The 20919-nt window shown below is 39.8% G+C and overlaps 1 protein-coding gene across 2 annotated transcripts in view; it reads left to right on the top strand.

Moving 5' to 3' along the window:
• Nucleotides 1-20919, top strand: part of tmem200cb (transmembrane protein 200C, genome duplicate b) — a 68335-nt gene that overhangs the window by 11453 nt on the left and 35963 nt on the right. The window contains exons 2-5 of one of the 2 annotated variants that reach the window (XM_073932420.1): nucleotides 5246-5377; nucleotides 6655-6772; nucleotides 10101-10480; nucleotides 11973-12159. The gene's annotated coding sequence lies outside the window, so the exon portion shown is untranslated. The remainder of the gene's footprint in view (nucleotides 1-5245; nucleotides 5378-6654; nucleotides 6773-10100; nucleotides 10481-11972; nucleotides 12160-20919) is intronic. The other variant, XM_068215032.2, reaches the window with a different exon arrangement.

Raw genomic sequence — 20919 nt, 5'->3', positions numbered from 1 at the left:
AGCGTGTATTTTTCATGCAATGTTTGATACCGCACGGCAAATAAGAGAAAAAAACCCTCCGCATTTCCCGGAAACTTACATGCACACGGCAGGTAGCGTCAGAAAGCCGCGTGTGTTATTCCGGTCACTAAATGCAGTAAAAACCCTACACGAGGTTAAAGTTTGGTTGTGGTGCTAACATGTTTACACTCGGTGCAATAGTGCGATACGAACAAACTGAATAAACAAAGAGCACTGGTCGCTCACTTACCAAATCTGTAGAGACAGGACAATCACCAGCAACTAGAGCCGCGTCTTTATTAAGAGGAGACTACAAGCGAATCCGGATCTCAGCGTTTGCAGATGAGAACAGCTCTCAGGTAAACAATAATCCTCCTTAGACACGCAAGTTATTGTTGTGGAGCGTCGCGTACACTGTTAATCCACACGTGACTCCAGCTGAGCTCTCACAGAGAGAAAATGAAAACAAAACTTCACTGCAGCAAACTATAAAAGCAACACTTCACGCTTGTTTTGCCAACACAACGTGGCGTCTCTGTCGTCTAAACACTGTGACAGTAATGAATATTAATGAAGTTGCAGAATAGAGCGCGCTGATTGGTTTGAACCAAGCCTTACTCATGCATTAATGCAGCACACTGTAAGACGTAATAAGACTCACTCTGGCACAGACGTCCAGTCTGCACGCTGGAATACACGCTATTATGTCATGACCGTGACGCAGCTTCAAAAATTCGTTTCAAACCGGAAGTACGAATTTGCTTGAAATAACGCAAAAACAACCAATTTACACTTTATAGTGAAATATAGGTGTCCTAATAGTGTTTTTAGCAGTGTGGGACACATATACCACTGTCAACAGCTCAACACATGTGTTCTGGTGTTTCGTGACCCTTTAAGACTGCTGTCTTGTGGGCTGTTGTATTTGAATTTGAGGATGGGTAGATGGTTGAGGTAGATGTTAGTGTTCATGTGTTTTCTGAATACAGGTTTCAAAAGATGTATGACTGAGTTTGTATTATACAATGTTTACCCTATTGGTTTAGAATATTGCATGTAACAAATGTCTTTATTTAGAAAAAAAAAAAACTGAAACTAATAAAAACTGAACTAAAACTAAGACATTTTTTAAAATATAGAAACTAATAAAAACTAAGAAATCTGCCTCTAAAACTAAGTTTAAAAATAAAAAGTCAAAACAAAATAGAAACTAAAACTAATGAAAAATCCAAAACTATTATAACCTTGGTCTGCATTCAGACCCGGGGATTGAGGAGGAGAGAAGTCCTCCTCATGTATAGTGTTCATATAAACATGATTATCTTTATAGTGATTAAACTAATTGTGGTTATATTTTATATTAAAGGGCATCACAGTTGCGCAGTGGGCAGCACTATCACCTCACAGCAAGAATGTTGCTGGTTTGAGTCCCGGCTGGGTCAGTTGGTGTTTCTGTGTGGAGTTTGCATGTTCTCCCTGCGTTCGCGTGGGTTTCCTCAGGGTGCTCCGGTTTCCCCCACAGTTCAAACACATGCGCTATAGGGGAGTTGATTGACTAAATTGGCACTAGTGTATGATTATGTGTGTGAGTGAATGAGTGTGTATGAATGTTTCCCAGTGTTTGGTTGCGGCTGGAAGGTTACGCCCACTCCTCCCTCTACTCACAGCTCCACGCCCATCATGGAGCATTTTTTGAAAACTCTGTGGTAGACTTGAACTGAAGGAGGGGCTTTCATGACCCTTTATTTCAAGTCTTTGAAATCGGGTTGCTATGGCAACTGTAACTGATAACAATGCAAACAGAATTAGCATAATCCAGCAATGAAGCGACGACACGCCGTTGCAGCTGTGATGTAGTAAATGATCAGCCATAACGAAGCTCCACATAGCCAGAATGCAGAACAGCAGAGCGGCGCAGGGATGATGATGGGATGCTAATTCACTTGTTACAGCTTGTTCTCCGTCAGCGGCTCTTAAAAATGATTGTACTATTTATATGCAAATGTGTTCATCATTTGGAGTTGATGCACTGAGCTGCCAAACTCATTAGACACCTCATAAACACATCCGCCTGCTCTCAAACAGGTCCTCTTCTGCCCTATTTCCAGCTCCGCTCCTGTTTGTCGCTTGCATTACAGGACTGTGTTTATGACTGCTGAATGATGGCGCCTATAATGATGAGCGCGTCCTTATGCAAACATTAATATTCCAGAAATTAAACATGTACAGCTGAAGGCAATGTTATTAGCGCTCTTGTGAGTTTCGTTTTCTTTTTTAAATATTTCCCAGATGATGTTGAACAGATTCAGGAATTGTTCACAGTGTTTCCTCTAATATTTGTTCTTCTGGAGAAAGTCTTATTTGTTTTATTTTGGCTGGAAATAAAAGCAGTTTTTAATTGTTTTAAAGTCATTTTAAGGTCAATATTATTGGCCCCTTCAGCAATATTAGTGTTGGATTGTCTCCAGAACAAACCACTGTTATACAATGACTTGCCTAATTACCCTGACTTTACCCTGATTACCCTAGTGAAGCCTTTACATGTCACTTTATGCTGAACACTAGTGTCTTGAAGAATATCTAGTCTAATATTATGTGCTGTCATCATGATGAAGAGGAAAGAAATCAGTTATTAGAGATGAGTTATTAACACTGTTATGATTATTTATGGAGACATGTTAATTTGCAGCTGCCAATCAATTTGGTGGGCGGGAAAGCCGCACTCTTACGTCACCTTGCGGTGGGCATCAAAATGGGAGGGATTTGTATCCTATCTTAACGTCTGGATATTTTAAAAAGGAGAGTTGTTTTGGTTTTATCCCTCCAGTATAACTGTGTACACACTATATCTACACAGTTCTGCCCAAACTGCTTACAGGAGTTGACTTTCATCATAGGTGCTCTTTAAAATATAAAATATGTAGGGATGCATGATATATCGGTGGCCAGATCGTTATCGGCCAATAAATGCAATTTTTTTAGATTATTGTTATCGATCCGATGTCTAGATTAGGACGAAATCTTTAAACTGATAAATTAGGTAACTGTACAGAACTGTCTGCCTCGCGCATCCGTGGCCGGAACATGTTTAGACTTGCCCAGTGCACTATAATGGAGCTCTCCTCACACTGTTAATCCTTCAAAGTCTGTCCTTTCTTAATGTGGTATTGCTGTGCGTTAATAACTCAAAAGGTTACCATGTTCCTTTTCATTGTAGATGTGTTTGATTGAGTGTCATTGTGTATTTTGCTTTAAATCGGTTCTTGATATCGGCCATCTGTGCATCCCTAAAAAATATGTTTACAGAGTGATATGTTTCTGATCCCATTACTCTGTGGTTGATTGCTTTGGAAAATAGAAACAAATCTTTCAGTATAATATTAACATATACTGTACACTCACCAGCCACTTTATTACAAGTACACCTGTTATTAAAGTAAATTTTTAATTAGCCAATCACATGGCAGCAACTCAATGCATTTAGGCATGGAGACATGGGGCCTGTTTCAGTAAGGAGGTTCAAACAACTCAGAGTTTAAATTTGAACTCTGAGTTGATTTACCGAGAGATTAAAAACTCAGAGTTTTCGGTTTCAGAACAGCTGATCTGAGTTGGGTCAATCAACTTCGAGTAGACCAACTCAGAGTTAAGCGCGCACACCGTGACTTTAAAAAGGCATTATCAATGGAGCGTAGACATTACGAGTGACTATGGCAATATCTTATAAAAGAGATCACCATTTCTTTCTCCAGCTGAACTTGATGTTCTCATGCAAAGTTATAGCAAATATGAATGTGTGTGTATATATTTGAAAAGAAACAACCATCAGTGAAGAAGAGACAGTTAGCGTGGGAAAACAGCTGCTCAAGTTAATGCCTAATTTCACTTTTTAAGTATTTAAATATTTAAGTATAATAAAATAAGTAATGTAATTTGTGACGTTTATATTTTTTTTTCTAAACTTTTTTATACATTTATTAGTTTTAAATGATTTAACAGTGCACTTGTGTGTCTGCCTTTTTTAATGATCAAGTGATAGAGGTTAATATAACATTTAGAAGGTAAGCAGTACTAAAAATAATTTTTAGAAAGAATAATAATCCCATTAATCTAGTTACAGTGCATGTCGAAGGTGAATTTAATTTAATTATTTATTTAAAAAGGATAAGCCATTCTAGTACAGTTCTTCTGTGTGTGACTAAAATGTAGGCAATAGCTATGTTTCCATCCAAATATATTACATAAATTTATGTGCAAAACTGGCATATTGCATAAAAGATGCGAATAAAATTCCATCCAACGAGTCAAAGAGAAAAAAATCGTCACTTACTGATTAAACTGGCACCAAATATCAACAGTAAAAACAGAATTTACTGTGGTAGAAGAAGCTGCGTCAATTAATTCTTTATTTAGCCTAATTAATGTACTTGCGCCTCGATGTCAGAAGACAATGCTGAAACACAATGAACACGTGGGGGCGTCTGAAGCCATGAGACGCAGAGACTCTTGACACGCACCAGACGTTCGGAGGTAATTAATAATATACACTAATACTGAAACAGTTAAGGCATTTTAGAATGACTAAAACAATATTTAAGACGTGTTACAGCGTGCTCAGCTTGCTGGTTTGTCCATTCACACACATTTTCATTATCATATGATCATGATCTTTTTTTTAATGTACATACTGTAATTTGTTTAGTAAAAGTGTTTCCATCGTAGTTTATGCGCACATTTTCTATCGAATAAAAGTTTATCCTACTGAGTTATGCGTGTTTTTTATGCATATTTAAAAAAGTTATGTGCATCATGACATTTCTATCAATCGTTTTTATGCACATATCCAAAATGAGCATAAAAATAGGTGGGTGGAAACGTAAGGCTAAGGCGAGAAATGCCGCTTCATCTTTAAAAAAGGGGAGGAGACAGACAGAAACTCTGAGTTTAGAGAATAAAACCTGCTTCTGACCTGGTTAGATTCACAGAGTAAGTTACCACAGTAACTGACTCTGAGTTAAAGTTACCTTTCTTTCAGAAACAGGCTTGACTTACCCTGCTTTCTCGAGTTTAACAAACCTGCCGTTTTGAAACGGAAAACCCAGAGTTTCTCTCATTTCAGGGTTAAAATACTCTGAGTTTTCAGTTAACTTCCTTTCTGAAACAGGCCCATGGTCTGTTTCTCAATATGTGTTCTTCATTGATCTTGTGTTTTTGTGTAACGTCATCATCAACTGCGAAAGTTCAGTTCCAAAGCTCAAGACCACAAGAACAGAGGTTGTGTGATACTTCCGGATGTGTTCTTGGTATCTGGGACACACCGATGCAGACTTGAGTACCGAACCCGCTCTAGAGATCCCGGAAGTCATTGCGACTGGAGGTAGGAAGCGCAGCATTTTATTAAAGTTCAGAGATGTAACTTTTTTACCTCAGGAGTTTCCCTAAATGAAATGATGAATGAAAACATTACCATAAACATCTTAATAAAGGAATGAACACATTCAGGATGTTTGTTTGCGGAAATTCCTAAAAAATCTGTTTTATTTGTATTGTGCAGAGTATCTGTTTGCTCTATATGCACAGTATAACTAGAAACACAATAAATCGTTGTATGAATGCTGTAATGTTTAAATAATTTTCCATTAAGCACGCGTGAACGTCATGTGACCATCAGGAGGAACACAGCATCTCATTTCTCAGAGAAAGCATTCGGTGTTCTCGCGGTCTCCTGAGTTCGTTCTTCTGAGGTGACCTGACTCATGGAATTAAGAAACAGACATGGTCAAGAGGATCTGCTGCAGTTCAGAGCGAGCATCAGAATGGGGAAGAAAGGGGATTTAAGAGACTTTGATCGTGGCATGGTTGTTGCTGCCAGACGGGCTGCTCTGAGTATTTCAGAAACTGCTGATCTACTGGGATTTTCACGCACAACCATCTCTAGGGTTTACAGAGAATGCTCCGACAAAGAGGAAATATCCAGTGAGCGGCAGTTCTGTGGGCGCAAATGCCTTGTTGATGAGGCCAGAGGTCAGAGGAGAATGGCCAGACTGGTTCCAGCTGACTCTGATAAGCACTCGTTACAACCGAGCTCTGCAGAAGAGCATCTCTGAACACACAACACGTCCAACCTTGAGGCGGGTGGGCTACAGCAGCAGAAGAGCACACCGGGTGCCGCTCCTGTCAGCTAAGAACAGGAAACTGAGGCTACAATTCACACAGACTCACCAAAACTGGACAATAGAAGATTGGAGAAACGTTGCAGCAACTGTGTGATGCTATCATGTCAACATGGAGCAAAATCTCTGAGGAATATTTCCAGCAGCTTGCTGAATCTGAAGGATTATGGCAGTTCTGACGGTGAAGGGGGGTCCGACCTGATACTAGTGAAGGTGTACCTAATAAAGTGGCCAGTCGCTTTTTCAGTGAATTGAGATTTTACTGCAAATGTCACGTCCATAGTGCTGGAATTGCTCTTTTGCCAACAAAATGTGAGTGCAATGTGAATCTCCAGAGTTTAAGTGTGTGTGTGTGCGTGTGTGTGTGTGTGTGCGTGTGTGTGTGTGTGTGTGTGTGTGTGTGTGTGTGTGTGTGTGTGTGTGTGTGTGTGAAGGACAGATGGATGTGCTGGAGTTTTTCATGCTTGATTTACCTGCGCAGGAAGCTCAATCTGATGGAAACAGCAGGATCCCTCACAGGAAGTGCAGACACAAGCGAAAGACCGCCCTCCTCATGACCTTTGACCTTCAGTAAAAACATCCTGACACCAGAATATCAGGTAAGGCTCTATTCATCATCTTTCTGAATTTCATAAATGTATTCAAAACACACACACACACACACACACACACACACACACACACACACACAGGTTAGCAGTGTTAAGGAGCTGTAGACAATATTGAAGCTTTGATATAATGGGAATAATACTATACTCTGTTTTTGTCTCAGCTTTATTGCTGTCAGATATTATAGGGAAACATATTTAAGGAAGCTTCAACTAGTACAGAATAAGGCAGAGGGATTAATCCTTCAGTGTGTGTGTGTGGTGAAAATATGGATTTCTTATTAATCGATATATAAATATGGGCTCGATCATTCATTTTCCTTCAGCTTAGTCCCTTATTCATCAGCAGTCGTCACAGCGGAATGAACCGCTAACTATTCCTGCATATGTTTTACACAGCGAATGCCCTTCCAGCTGCAACCCAAGTACTGGGAAACACCCATTCACACTCAATCACACATACATTCATACACTCTGGCCAGTGTAGTTGATCAGTTCCCCTATAGCGCATGTGTTTGGACTGTGGGGGAAACCGGAGCACCCGGAGGAAACCCACACCAACACGGGGAGAACATGCAAACTCCACACAGAAACACCAACTGACTCAAACCAGCGACCTGCTTGCTGTGAGGCCACAATGCTTACCACTGAGACACCATGACCATTATAAATGTGTGTGTCCTGGATTAATGCAGGTGCAGTACAGTGATGATGGATCAGCAGGGCTCTCTTCACGTCACTCTCAGGTTTCATCTGTCTCCATGGCAGAGCTGATGATGGCTGTAAAAGCTCCATTACTGGGAAACTGCTCCGATTACGCTGGAGATTAAAGCTTTTCAGATTAAATTATTGCAGATTAAATGTCAAGGCTGTCATCTGCCACAACACACACACACACACACACACACTGTTATACAGCTGCATGTACAGTGCTGCTGTCGGTCCGTATTTATTATTATTTGATCTTCATTGATTATATTTATGGGCTCATCAGTGTGTAGTGTAGATCAGCGTATGCTGCAAATCATCCATGATTTTAAATGTGCATTATTGCTCACATTATGAGAATATTGTAAGTAATATATATTTTATGATTTCCACACCAAGGCTGTTTTTGTTATTTAAAAAATTGTGATTGATTATGATTATGATTGTGTGTGCTAATTTCTGGATGATGTGTTTTATCCTGATTTTGATTGTGATTGTTTTTTGTAATATGATTGTGATTTTGTGTGCTGATTTCTAAATGATGAATATGATTGTGATTTTTTTTTAATATGATTGAGATTTTTGAGTGCTGATTTCTGGATTATGAATATGATTTTGATTATGATTGTGTATTTCATTCATTCATTCATTCATTTTCTTGTCGGCTTAGTCCCTTTATTAATTCAGGGTCGCCACAGCGGAATGAACCGCCAACTTATCCAGCAAGTTTTTATGCAGCGGGATGCCCTTCCAGCTGCAACCCATCTTTGGGAAACATCCACAAACACACATTCACACACACACTTATACACTACAGACAATTTAGCCAACCCAGTTCACCTGTACCGCATGTGTTTGGACTGTGGGCGAAACCAGAGCACCCGAAGGAAAGCCACGCGAACGCAGGGAGAACATGCAAACTCCACACAGAAACACCAACTGAGCCAAGGCTCGACCCAGCAACCTTCTTGCTGTGAGGCGACAGCACTACCTACTGCATTACTGCCTTACTGCCATGATTGTGATTTTGCGTGCTTATATCTGGATGATGAATATGATTGTGATTTTGAATATGATTGTGATTTTGTGTGCTGATTTCTGATTGGTGAATATGATTGTCATTGTGTGTATCGATATCTGGATGATGAATACGATTGTGATTTTGCGTGCTGATATCCGGATGATGAATATGATTGTGATTTTTATTATGATTGTGATTTTTTTGTGCTGATTTCTGATTGGTGAATATGATTGTCATTGTGTGTATCGATATCTGGATCATGAATATGATTTTGATTATGATTGTGATTTTTGTGTGCTGATATATGGATGATGAATATGTTTGTTTTTTATTATGATTGTGATTTTTGTGTGCTGATTTCTGATTGGTAAATATGATTGCGATTGTGTGTGTGCTGATATCTGGATGATGAATATGATTGTGATTTTGATTATGATTGTGATTTTTGTGTGCTAATTTCTGATTGGTGAATCTGATTGAGATTTTGCTTATGATTGTGGTTTTTGTGTCCTGATATCTGGATAATGAATAAGATTGTGATTTTGATTATGATTGTTTTTTTGCGTGCTGATAACTGGATGATGAATATGATTGTGATTTTGATTATGATTGTGATTTTTACGTGCTGATTTCTGATTGGTGAATATGATTGCGATTGGGTGTATGGATATCTGGATGATGAACATGATTGTGATTTTTGAGTGCTGATTTATGGATGATGAATATTATTGTGCTTTTGAATATGATTGTGATTTTGAATATGATTGTGATTTTGAATATGATTGTGATTTTGCGTGCTGATATCTGGATGATGAATATGATTGTGATTTTGAATATGATTGTGATTTTGTGTGCTGATTTCTGGATTATGATTGTGATTTTGAATATGATTGTGATTTTTGCGTGCTGATATCTGGATGATGAATATGATTGTGATTTTGAATATGATTGTGATTTTGTGTGCTGATTTCTGGATTATGATTGTGATTTTGAATATGATTGTGATTTTGTGTGCTGATTTCTGGATTATGATTGTGATTTTGAATATGATTGTGATTTTTGCGTGCTGATATCTGGATGATGAATATGATTGTGATTTTGATTATGACTGATTTTGTGTGCTGATTTTTGGATGATGATTATGATTGTGATTTTGAATATGGTTGTGATTTCGCATGCTGATATCTGGATGATGAATATGATTGTGATTTTGAATATGATTGTGATTATTTTGTGTGCTGATTTCTGGATGATAAACATGATTGTGATTTTGCGTGCTGATATCTGGATGATGAATATGATTGTGATTTTAATTATGATTGTGATTTTGCGTGCTGATATCTGGATGATGAACATGATTGTGATTTTAATTATGATTGTGATTTTGTGTGCTGATATCTGGATGATGAACATGATTGTGATTTTAATTATGATTGTGATTTTGTGTGCTGATAGCTGGATGATGAACATGATTGTGATTTTAATTATGAGTGTGATTTTGCGTGCTGATATCTGGATGATGAACATGAGTGTGTTTTTGAAAATGATTATGATTTCGCGTGCTGATTTTTGCATCTGTCCTCTTCTCAGGTCTGAATGGTGAAGACGAGCCTCAGATGTGAACCTGTATGAAGGTGCTCGATGATTCAGGATGATGCGGTTGCCATGGCGACATGCTTCTCTGAAGCAGATCTGAGACGACAGGCTCGATATTTGCTCTTGTTCCTCAGGCTTGACGGATGAGCGTCTCTATTTGCCCTTCAGCGCGCGCACACACACACACACACAGTCAGACACAAGTGCGTCTGTCAGGCCTCAGTGAGTCTGTCAATCAAACCTCTCTGACCCACTTTCACTACAGATGATCATCATGTGTTCTGGACGGGTTCAAACGGAGGGTCTATGTCAAGACTGGTTTGGAATTGCTCTTGACACTGGATAAGATGGATGAGTGAAGTGTACAGGAGAGTGTTAGAAAAGACTTGTGGTAACTGTGTGTTTGTGTGTGTGTGTGTGTGTGTGTGTGTGTGTGTGTGTGTGTGTGTGTGTTCATTTTGGTGTATGAGAGAAATACACTGTGTGTGTGTGTGTGTGAGATTGACTTACAGAGTTTGTTGAGGTTGTATGCGTGTGTGTGTGCGTGTGTGTTAGTTTTGTGTTTTAGATATTTACAGTGTGTTTGAGTTGAGGTTGTGTGTGTGACTGTGTATGTTGTGGTTGTGTGTGTGTTGAGCCTATGTGTGTTAATGTTTTTTGTGTCTAGAGCCTCATAGTAACTGTGTGTGTGTTAATGTTTTATGTGTTAGAGTCTCACAGTTACTTTTTGAGCGTGTGTGTGTGTGTGTGTGTGTAGTTGTAGTTACTGATGTTAATGCTGGTCTAGGTTCAGTGTGTTTTACAGTAGTGGATCAGAAACACATGTAAGCGGTTGGTTGTGGTCTTCCTTCATTAATTCTCATTATGTGTGTGTTTGTGTGTGTTTGTGTGTGTGTGTGTGTGTGTGTGTGTGTAGTTGTAGTTACCGATGTTAATGCTGGTCTAGGTTCAGTGTGTTCTACAGTAGTGGATCAGAAACACATGTAAGCGGTTGGTTGTGGTCTTCCTTCATTAATTCTCATTATGTGTGTGTGTGTGTGTGTGTGTGTGTGTGTGTGTGTGTGTGTGTGTGTTCATTTTGGTGTATGAGAGAAATACACTGTGTGTGTGTGTGTGTGAGATTGACTTACAGAGTTTGTTGAGGTTGTATGCGTGTGTGTGTGCGTGTGTGTTAGTTTTGTGTTTTAGATATTTACAGTGTGTTTGAGTTGAGGTTGTGTGTGTGACTGTGTATGTTGTGGTTGTGTGTGTGTTGAGCCTATGTGTGTTAATGTTTTTTGTGTCTAGAGCCTCATAGTAACTGTGTGTGTGTTAATGTTTTATGTGTTAGAGTCTCACAGTTACTTTTTGAGCGTGTGTGTGTGTGTGTGTGTGTAGTTGTAGTTACTGATGTTAATGCTGGTCTAGGTTCAGTGTGTTTTACAGTAGTGGATCAGAAACACATGTAAGCGGTTGGTTGTGGTCTTCCTTCATTAATTCTCATTATGTGTGTGTTTGTGTGTGTTTGTGTGTGTGTGTGTGTGTGTGTGTGTGTAGTTGTAGTTACCGATGTTAATGCTGGTCTAGGTTCAGTGTGTTCTACAGTAGTGGATCAGAAACACATGTAAGCGGTTGGTTGTGGTCTTCCTTCATTAATTCTCATTATGTGTGTGTGTGTGTGTGTGTGTGTGTGTGTGTGTGTGTGTGTGTGTGTGTGTGTGTGTGTAGTTGTAGTTACCGATGTTAATGCTGGTCTAGGTTCAGTGTGTTCTACAGTAGTGGATCAGAAACACATGTAAGCGGTTGGTTGTGGTCTTCCTTCATTAATTCTCATTATGTGTGTGTGTGTGTGTGTGTGTGTGTGTGTGTGTGTGTGTGTGTGTGTAGCGTCTGCTTCTCTGTGACTCGCCGTCTGCACTCAGGCTCATTCATCCTCCTGCTCTACTTCTGGATGTTTCCGCTGGTCCTCTGGCGTCGCGGCTCTGACCCGCAGTGCTGCTCATTTGTTCAGCTCTTCCTCTTTCCCTCTCTGGAGAGTCTGTGGGATTTGCTGAAGTGCCAGCAGTGAGATCCTGTGAGTTACAGCAGATCAGGACAGAACATAAACACACACACACACACACACACACACACACACACATCTCATAGCTTTAGCTGATCATTCCTGCAGATAATCATCAGCTATTGGCATGATTTAATCAGGCAGACACTACAGGCTGACAGACGATACAGCAAATCAAGCAGAAACTGTCAGCGCAGAATATTGAGCATATTACTCCAGTCAGAGCAACTCAAAGTCTTGCCGTTTGGATATTTTCTGGTGAAGAAATTACAGAAATTCATAATCCATTTAGCAATAATTATCATCAATCAGGCTGATCTCACGAGAAAACGTAAGTATTTTAAGTTTTGTCAGTTTAGTGGCTAATTCGTTCAAGTTCAGTCGACTTTAAAAAGGAGGCACCAAACCACACCCCTAAACCTAACCGCCATTGGCGGATTAGCAAATCGTACTAAAGTGCATAAATTAGATCATACGAATTCATACAAATTAGCCACTAAATCAAAAAGTTACGAATTGAAGTGAGATTGTGTTGGACGCGTCTGAGCAAAGCATAACTTAACCTTTAAAGGGTCACGAAACACCAGAACACATGTGTTGAGCTGTTGACAGTGGTATATGTGTCCCACACTGCTAAAAACACTATTAGGACACCTATATTTCACTAAAAAGTGTAAATTGGTTGTTTTTGCGTTATTTCAAGCAAATTCGTACTTCCGGTTTGAAACGAATTTTTGAAGCTGCATCACGGTCATGAGATCTTGCGTGTATTCCAGCGTGCAGACTGGACGTCTGTGCCAGAGTGAGTCTTATTACGTCTTACAGTGTAATGCATTCATGCATGAGTAAAGCTTGGTTCAAACCAATCAGCGCGCTCTATTGTGCAACTTCATTAATATTCATTACTGTCACAGTGTTTAGACGACAGAGACGCCACGTTGTGTTGGCAAAACAAGCGTGAAGTGTTGCTTTTATAGTTTGCTGCAGTGAAGTTTTGTTTTCATTTTCTCTCTGTGAGAGCGCAGCTGGAGTCACGTGTGGATTAACAGTGTACGCGACGCTCCACAACAATAACTTACGTGTCTAAGGAGGAACATTGTTTACCTGAGAGCTGTTCTCATCTGCAAACGCTGAGATCCGGATTTGCTTGTAGTCTCCTCTTAATAAAGACGCGGCTCTAGTTGCTGGTGATTGTCCTGTCTCTACAGATTTGGTAAGTGAGCGACCAGTGCTCTTTGTTTGTTCAGTTTGTTCGTATTGAATAACTATTGCACCGAGTGTAAACATGTTAGCACCACAACCAAACTTTAACCTCGTGTAGGATTTTCACCGCATTTAGTGACCGGAATAACACACGCGGCTTTCTGACACTACCTGCCGTGTGCATCTAAGTTTCTGGGAAATGCTGAGTTTTTTTCTCTTATTCGCCGTGCGGTATCAAACATTGCATGAAAAATACACGCTTAGAGCAGATCCTCGAATCAAATATCTCGTTTGTCGCGAGGGACATGAATGAATTCCCTGAATGAAAGAGCCAAACTGCAGTTAAAGTCCACCATTTAATAATTTGGCAAATAATTCATCTACAGATGTGCATGTAGGTTAAACACCATCACTTTCTACTGTGTGTGTGTGTGTATTTTGATTCTGAAACTCGCGCATGCCCAAATAGACACTCCCACACCCTCCCACTTTTCTTCCTCCGACACTCCCCCCTAAACAGAGCTGGACACGCCCACTTTTCTGACTTTTTCCAAAGAGGTGTGAAAACACACTGCTGAAACGAGGGGGTTTCATGGCCCTTTAAATCTCCATGCTTAGTTATCGATGAGGTCTATCGATTGAGGAGTTATTGACAATCAATCGATGATCAAGTAATCGTTAGTGTAACGGAGGCCAGATAGTAAGTGTTGTGCAGGTCAAACCAGCCGCTAGAGGCCATGGTCTTTAGCCTCCTTGGTAGAGCAACTGACTCCCATGCTAAAGCTCACTGGTTTGATACCAGCTCTGAGCCGTTTGGGTGGCGTAGGACCGGCGGGGTTACATTGGTGCTGTGACCCGGATTGAAGTGAGGTTTAGGGGGGTGAGTGTAGTAGAGGCCAGCTAATAAGTGCTGTGCAGGTAAACTTCACTTCTGTGACCTCTAAAGGTGCTCTAGTGACAGACCCTAGAGGAGATGGCCTTTAGCCTCCTTGGCAGCTAAAGCGACTCCCTTGCGGAAGGTCGTTGGTTCAATACCAGCTCGGAGCAGGTTGGGTGGTGTAGGACTGGCGGGGTTGCATTGGTGCCGTGACCCGGATGGGAGTGAGGTTTAGGGGGTGAGTGTAGCAGAGGCCAGCTAGTGTGTGCTGTGCAGGTAAACCTCACTCTTCTGACCTCTAAAGGTGCTCTAGTGACAGACGCTAGAGGTCATGGTCTTTAGCCTCCTGGGTAGCGCAAGCGACTCCCATGCGGAAGGTCGCCGGTTCGATACCAGCTAGTGAAGTGCTGTGCCATGGCCTCTAGCAACTGTCACTGTGAAGTGAGGTTTACCGGTCTTTAGCCTCCTTGGTAGAGCAACCGACTCCCTTGCGGAAGGTCACCGGTTCGATACCAGCTCGGAGCGGAATGGGTGGCGTAGGACCGGCGGGGTTACACTAGCATCAATGTAATATAAATTAAAGGATATTTCACCCTAAATTCACTAAACTCATCATTATAAGGTCAGTTCATCCACAATGGGAAATTCTGTGATCATCAATTCTCCTTTGACTTGTTTCAAGCCTGTTTTACTTAATTTTTTTTAAATGTTGAACAATAATATCCAATAACTTGTAGGAAATGTCTTTGGTTGTTGAAATAGTGAACAGTAAATGCTAAATTAAGATTGTTCATCTGTTTATTATTTATATTGTCAGACAGCTAAAACATTTCACTAAATGTGTTAAATTAGCCGCACAAAGCGATTGGCATGCTGAAAATCCTTTAAAATTGATAGATATGAAGATTTATCAGGATAATTATGGATATCGACTGATGTTGGAATAGTTGGAATAGTTAGTGGTTCATTCAGGTTTTTTTAATCAAATAAATGAGGTTTATCAGAAGACACACACACACACACACACACACACACACACACACACAGTTCTAGAACTTTACACCAGTGCTGCATAAAGAAAGTGAAGCTGTAACCTTCAGATAACGTTTGCAGTGGGAAGTTTTTTGGGAGTTCTTGACATTTGCAGTGGCTACACACACACACACACACACACACACACACACACACACACACACACACACACACACTCACACTCACAGACACACACACAGACATACAGACAAAGACACACATTCAGATGTTTAGGCATGCATAGACACAGAGACAGACAGACACACACACACACACACACACACACACACACACACACACACAGAGAAACACTTATAGACATACAGAACACACTTACACACAAACAGACACATACACACACACACACACACACACATACAGTTGCACAAGCATGAATAGACACACAAAGACACACACACAGACATACACACATAGAAACACTCATAGACATACACATATACAGTACATACTTACACACACACACACAGAGAGAGAGAGAGACAGACAGATACATGCAAACACACACACAGCTAGACACATGCAGAGACATACACAGACAGACAGGCACATACTGTAAATACACACTCAAAGAGACAGACACACACCTGTTCCTCTAATGAATCTGAAGTTGTGTGTGTGCGTGCGTGTGTGTGTGTGCACGCATGTGTGTGCGTGTGTGCATGTGTGTGTGTGCACGCGTGCGTGTGTGTGTGTGTGTGTGCGTGTGTGTGTGTGCACGCATGTGTGTGCGTGTGTGTATGTGTGCGTGTGTGTGTGTGTGCACGTGTGTGTGTGTGTGTGTGTGTGTGTGTGTGTGTGTGTGTGTGTTGTTCTCCAGAGTGAGCCTCAGCTGGAGATCTGCTGCTTCATATTAGCTCAGCCTCAATTATTCAGCATCAGGATGTCAGAATAAAGACGCACTTGTGCTAGATCCAGAAACACTGACAGACTACAGCGGCTCTCAACACTCTGCTGATTATCTGGTTTGAGTCCCGGCTGGGTCAGTTGGTGTTCCTGTGTGGAGTTTGCATGTTCTCCCTGTGTTGGAGTGGGTTTCCTCCGGGTGCTCCCACAGTCCAAACACATATAGGGGAATTGATTAACCAAATTGGCCATAGTGTGTGTGTGTGTGTGTGTGTCTGTGTGTGTGTGAATGTGTGTATGGGTGTTTCCCAGTACTGGGTTGCTGCTGGAAGGCCATCCACTGTGTAAAACATATGCTGGAATAGTTGGTGGTTCATTCTGCTGTGGCGACCCCAGAAATAGCGACTGAATGTCTTCAAATAATGTAAATAAACTTTGTGCACAATAACTGCATTAAAACTGAATGTGTTATTATATTTATCCCTCCACCTTTATTTAAATGTCTCGTTGGGAAATCACAACTGTTGTAAGCGTTTGTATTGGGGAAACTGCCCAATCTGGCAACACCGAGCTCATATTATGCGCATATAGACTGTCACTGCGGCTGTTCTTCCCGCTGTAAGAGGCTAAAGCACAGGTGTCAAACTCAGTTCCTGGAGGGCCGCAGCTCTGCACAGTTTAGTTCCAACCCTAATTAAACACACCTGATCAAACTAATTGAGTCCTTCAGGCTTGTTTGAAACCTACAGGTAAGTGTGTTGGAGCAGGGTTGAAACTAAACTGTGCAGGGCTTCGGCCCTCCAGGAATTGAGTTTGACACCCCTTGGCTAAATGATCATATGCATTTGTTTATATGACAAAACATGTCTTCTTTTTGACTCAAGAAGGTCCATACTGACTCCAAAGGCAGCTACTGATGAGATCAGGGCCTGATATGTGAACTTTGTTTTTTTTAGATGTGGTCACATGTTGATTGGTCAGTTTAAATGTCTCAGAATTTGGGCTTTAGTCACATGGTCAGGGAAGATACAAAATAGGTGGTAAACTCGAGCTCTGTCTCTTTTCCTGGTCTGTCTTATCCTGCTCTGCTCCTCTCCTCCTCTGGAGTCTATCTTCTCTGACTCTACTGCATTCAGGCTAACATCTGGGCCTGCTCTCTTTGTCTCTCTCTCCCTCCCCCTGTCTCTCTCCTTCTACCTCAGGTAACTTTAATTTTACGTTTAAGCTGGGTACAATTTACATCATGTGTTTTTGTTATCACATATTTTATCATTTTACACAGTTATTTTGTAATTAATTCAGTGGTAACCATAGCAAGTTGTCATTAAACCAGCTCATTTTCAAGTATGTGTGAATTACTTTTGATTTAACGTCAACACTTAATTGCAACACATTACAATCACATAATATCAACGCTCTCCCACATTTATAGCTATTAATACTGCCCTTATTTCTGTTTTTTGGTATGAGATTGCAGAAGAATGGTTTGACTTGAAATGTACAGTTTTGTACCATCATGCTGATCACTTTTTAGTCGCTTGGTAGAACTTCAGCTGTGGTTAAAACCCATTTTTACACCCCCATCGGTGAACATCGCTTTATTTTCTAATGCCGATCGCAGCCCTTTCTGTTAAGCAGGTGAAGACAATAACCAATCTGAGGGGTGTAAGACCTCGTCTGTCAGCGCTCAATAAGCAAGCAGGATCATATTTACATGAGTTTATTTGCTGTAAATGCTCATGCTGTCTTCTGTGCATGTGTTGGAGTTTTGTTTGATACATTCAGATAGAGTGTTTTCTTTGAGCAGGTCAAATTAAGGATACAGTTCATATATCTGACTGCTGTATTAAATAACAAAATTGTATTACAAATAATATATATATATATATATATATATATATATATATATTAGTGCTGTCAAAATTAGTGTGTTAATGCATGTGACTAAATTAAAATATTTAACACATTAAAAAAAATTATGCAATTAAGGTTTTTTTATTTCCTGTTGTAGTGGACGTGTGTTTAACATGCAAAGAAATATGGATAAGACCAAGAATGCACTTTTTGAAGGCAAGTTTCAGTATAAAACAATTAATGTGGCATCAGCAGGCTCTCCAGCATTTTCTCCAGAGTTTCCTGCAATTTCGGGTGTTTCATTTTTAACTTTCGACTTCGGTTTTAATGGAATTTGATACCGCATGGCGAACAGAAAGAAAAACCTCCGCATTTCGTGACTCGGTGGTCCTTTAAGGTAATCAAAAATCGCTGTTTTTACATTTTCCGGAAAGATAAGTTGTAACATTACCGGTAATTTGCCGGAATGCTGCGCTGTGTGAATGCAGAAGGAAGATTACCGTAATAAGCGCGTGCACGTCTAGAACGTGCTGACGTGAGACGTCTACTTTAGCCAATCACAACAGTCAGACGCATTTACGTCCGCGTGGTTTGTAAGAATAAAAACCTTTGAATATTTTTCCAGACACATTTAGCAGCTAGAAGTTAGTCAGATCACGTTTATGTGTTCTTCTTAATGCCAACTGTGTGAATAATCATCGATGAGATGATTATGATAAGCCGTTGTTTGTTTACCTTCAAGCTTTGCTTGCGCCTATGAGCGCCTGCACACGCACATATTATGAACATCTCGACATGCGAAAAGTGATCCTGCGAAAGTTGTTCACAATATTGATCATCCACAGAGTCTGTAATTTAGTCAAATGTTTACAAACACAAGCGCAGCCGTTTAAAGCTCATTTGTGGTGAATGATGTCAGAATTTACCGGTATTTTGGAATGGATGTGTGAATGCTCTTTTCCGGAAAATTTCCGTAACGTCGTCGCCTGTGTGAACAGCGCTTATTTGAATATACCGGTAAAGTCGTTCCGGAAATTTTCCAGAAATTTACCGGTATCACTGTGTGAAAGAGGCTATTGTCTGTAGCCACAGACACACACATTGTCCCCCAATAATGTCAACAGACTGACTTTTAGCAACTGTCTGAATGTAAAGGAGGACTGAGCAAAATTGTTTCTACTTAATAATTAATGTTCTCAACTCACAGCAACACAACTTTACAATGAGTGTAATTGTTTGTATTCAGGACTTTATTATTATTATTATTATTATTATTATTATTATTATTATTATTATTATTATTGTTATTATTGTTACTGCGACGTGTAGTTACATTTTTGAGAGGTGCACGTCAGTGACGCCAATGGCCACGGCGAAGGGCTATGCGTCACCGCCTTTGCATACGCCGGCGTTTCCAGATCTGCAATTCCTGTATTTTGGCATTTTTTTGCAGTCCACTTAGAATCCAACATGGAAATCAATGTTTTCTTTATTGGCATTGATTGTTTTAAAATTCAAATGGCATTAACATGCCTGTGTTTTAATTTCTGTAATAAATATGGCTGTCAAGCCAGGATCTTGCTGGTTTATTGTGGGTTTGTTGTTTACATGAAGAAATCTGTGTTACAAGTTAAACAAAAATTATAATAAATAATAATATTTTCAATTTAAATAGTTTTTGTCTTGCGTTTACATTAATTTTACATTTGAATAGCCAAAATTACAAGTTTCAGTCTTTTAAGATTAATCGCGATTAATTAAAAAAAAAGTGTGATTTAATTAGTTAATTTTTTTAATGGATTGACAGCACTAATACATATAAACAGATTTATAGATTTTGATAAAAAAAAAAAAAATCTTGTGTTGTGAAGAAAAAATCTAACTATGTATGGAGAGCATCGTCAGTGCACCGAGATGCTTCGAGATCAATTATTGACATGATAATCGTAACCAAACCAATCCATGAGACCAGTGTAGATTCACCCCTACTCCTAGATTGTTTATAACTTCTGTTTATAGCGATTACAACCAGTAATTTGCTATCCAGAAATGACCTTCAGTAGCGTTTTGAGTGGATTACGGAGTGTTTTTGTGACGCACAACTTTGAAAGGTGTTAGTTCAAGTGCGAGAGGAAAACGTTCTCCAGTTCATATAAATCGTAAGCCATGTTTCTTTTCGTTCTGCTTGATCACGTGCCCCAAAAAATATATATTTAAATAAACAAAACAATATGATGTCTTTTGACTGCTTTCTTTGCTTTCTGGTTTTTACATATCTCAATACTTGTACTTTTACTCTCAGTATTTGAGTACACTGAATTTTTTTTTTTCAGAAATGATTCCTTGGATTTACTAATTTTTTTTACGTTAATTGGCTGTAAACAATTTATTTGGGCTGAATTTAAACAAACAAATCAAGTTGAATTTTATTACATTTAATTTGTTTGTTTAAATTCAACACAAATAAATTGTTTGCAACAGTTCTGCAGACATAATTCAGTGTAGTATATTTTGAAATAAACTACTTGCGATATTTAAGTACAAAAATGTTGAATACTTCAGTACTCCCACTTAAGTATAGTGCTTAAAGAGCACTTTAACTTCCACTCAAGGCACTTTTTTGATATTGCATTTGTACTTTTACTTAAGTCTGGGTCTCTAGTACTTTATACATCTCTGTCTCGCGCGCGCACATTCAAGCATACAAACACACACTAATTAATTTAGCTGAAAAATCCTACATAGTTTCTGCATTCTAGCCGGGTTTTGTTGACTGACAGTCACAATAAGCACACACACAGAGAGCAGCTCAATAATGATGCTCAGCCCCTTGCTAATGTCCTCTGTAATCATCTGTCAGCTGAGGATCAGAGCTCCGGTAGCAGCAGATGATGTGTGATAATGAATAAACACTGACAATCATCAAGCACACGTGTGTTTGT

Source organism: Danio rerio, chromosome 2 (assembly GCF_049306965.1).
Source record: "Danio rerio strain Tuebingen ecotype United States chromosome 2, GRCz12tu, whole genome shotgun sequence".
NCBI lineage: Eukaryota > Metazoa > Chordata > Actinopteri > Cypriniformes > Danionidae > Danio > Danio rerio.
Note: the sequence above shows the minus strand (reverse complement) of the source record. Positions and strands in the feature narration are given on the sequence as shown.